Here is a 2793-nt window from a genome sequence, read left to right on the forward strand (position 1 = left end):
GTTCGAGGCGTCTAACAGTGAAGCAGAATACAAGGCGTTGATAGCCGGACTAGCCTTAGCCAGAGAAGTAAAAGCCAAGCACATTGTTATCTACAGCGACTCCCAGCTCGTGGTCAACCAGGTCACGGGCGAGTATGAAGCTCACGAGCCGACCATGGTCGCCTATTTAGCCAAAGTCAGAGAGGCCCTACTCAACTTCTAGTCACCACTTTTAAACAAAATTAACACATGGGATTTGCTGCATTAAAATCTTCTATTTGTTGGTTTCCTCTTAGTTATTATGTTATTCTTAACCAATTATCTTCCATGGATCATGCAGGTGTATGTTTAGGTATGGTGTTACTTCTATCCAGTTATTGATTGTACCATGTTTTGAAGAAAAAACAAATAAAGAAACAAAAAGAAAATTTTTATAAAAGAAATGGTGGTTTGCTATTGAAACAACAAATTTCATCAAAAGAAGGCAATGTCGAGAAAATAAAAGTTTTTACAGCGGATGAATTAGCAAAGGCAACTGATCAATATAATGAAAATCGAATTCTTGGTCAAGGGGGACAAGGTACAGTTTATAAAGGTATGCTATCAGATGGAGGAATTGTGGCAATCAAGAAATCCAAGATGGAGGATGAAAGTCAACTTGAACAATTCATCAATGAGGTTGTCATACTTTCTCAAATCAACCATAGGAATGTGGTTAAATTGTTGGGCTGTTGTTTAGAGACAGAAATTCCTCTATTAGTTTATGAATTCATCATTGGTGGAACTCTTTTCTACAATATTCATTATCAAAATGAGGATTTCTTATTAACATGGGACAATCGCTTAAGAATTGCCACAGAAGTTTCGGGAGCAATTGCTTACTTACATTCAGCAGTTTCAATACCAATTTACCACAGAGACATAAAATCTTCAAACATCCTCTTAGATGACAAAGGTAGGGCTAAGGTGTCTGATTTTGGGACTTCAAGATCAATTGCAATTGATAAGACTCACTTAACCACTATGGTACAAGGGACCTTTGGATATTTGGATCCTGAATATTTTTCAGTCAAGTCAACTCACGGACAAAAGTGATGTTTATAGCTTTGGGGTTGTTCCTGTGGAGCTCCTAACAGGGGAGAAGCCAATTTCTTTTACTAGACCATTAGAAGGGAGAAACATTGTGACTTATTTTATTTCTGCAATAATGGAGAACCATCTTTTTGAAATTCTCGATGCTCAAGTCTTAAAAGATGGTAGAGAGTATGAACTCCAAAAGGTTGCCAACATTGCAAAAAGATGCTTGAGCTTAAATGGAAAGGAAAGGCCAACAATGAAAGAAGTTGCATTGGAGCTCGAGGGATTGAGGAGGTCCGAAGGATATTCTCATGTTGAACGAAAAATTCATGAGGTGGAATGCATCATAGATAAACCAATAGGCCTTTGGGATACAGGTTCAACTTCAACAGGATGCAAAAGTATGGAGAACAATTTCAAAACACAAGTTGATGAGCAACCATTACTGCATAATCCATCCTTGTAGTCATCTTTACTAAGATATAGATATTAAAGATATTCAACTTCAGTTGTTGTATTTTAAAGAGTATTGCATTTGTGTTGTATGTCCTCTCTCTACTTATCTATACCCATATGTCCTTATTGTTTCACCATAGATGTGTTTTATACCACTTAGTTGTATGATCCATATTTTACTCTTGATATATTTGAGATATGAATAGTTTCTTAAAAGAATAATCTTTTAGCAATTAATTCGCACATCCAAGCTAATGGATTTCTAGTTGGTTAATGTTGACTATTAGCATTCTTTTCCTAATATATTATTCACTTGGTATGTGTAATTTGCAAATAAACTTTAGGGGGGCATAGAAGGAATAAGATGAATTAGGAGGTTATATGTGAAAAGAAAACGGAGGAAGTAGATCTCTCTCTGATCATTTTACACCACTCCAAATACAGAGACTTTGGATCCAAACCATGGAACTGCAACCTATTTGTGGTATGGCCACGCAGACCACATGTAAACCCCTGATTCCGTGTTCATATATATATAAATTGGTGCTGCCATATCAAGAGCCCTCTCATTGCTTCAAACCCCCCTTTCTAGTTTTATGTTTTTCTGAATTTTTTATTTTTTTAGTTCCACATAATTATCCATTAAACCAATAAGGAAATCAAATATGCTTAACTATTTCTAATAACCATAAAGAAAGAGGGATTTGTTTTTCTAATGTTTAGCTAACTGGCACCACTTCCCCCTAAATTGTTTCTAATTCCTATTTATCTCATAAATTATCTCTAACTCCTATTTATCTCATAAATTATCTCTAACTCCTATTTATCTCATAAATTATCTCTAATTTAGTAGAGAGATTATCTCCTAAACTATCTCTAATTTCAATTTATCCTCTCCCCCACTGTTTATCTATATCTATCTAAAGAAAGTTTCACTTAAAAAAATTTAGAACTATTTAAATAATATTCATATTATTGATAATTCTATATTTTTACAAAATTCACCATGAAATTATGTAGTAACAATATAAATTATAATTTTATGAACTATTCAATTTAAATATTATTCAAATAATAACAATTTAACATTAAAAAATAAAACATTATTTAAATATTTCAATACCTAAAAATCTCAAATAAAAAATATTAAAAATAGCTAAATAATATAACAAAATATTTAATATTACATAATAACATTAAAATAAATAAAATTCAAATAACAAAAATTTTTAAATATTTTAAATATTATTTAATTATTTAAATAACAAAATATTTAACTTG

General features: G+C 32.2%; 1 pseudogene; it reads left to right on the plus strand.

Annotated features, from left to right (window-relative positions):
* Nucleotides 1-228: 228 nt before the first annotated feature.
* On the plus strand, nt 229-1522 carry LOC148802550 (wall-associated receptor kinase-like 2 pseudogene; annotated as a pseudogene).
* Nucleotides 1523-2793: the final 1271 nt, after the last annotated feature.

Source organism: Nelumbo nucifera, chromosome 2 (genome assembly GCF_055504915.1).
Source record: "Nelumbo nucifera cultivar China Antique chromosome 2, China Antique-T2T, whole genome shotgun sequence".
Lineage (NCBI taxonomy): Eukaryota > Viridiplantae > Streptophyta > Magnoliopsida > Proteales > Nelumbonaceae > Nelumbo > Nelumbo nucifera.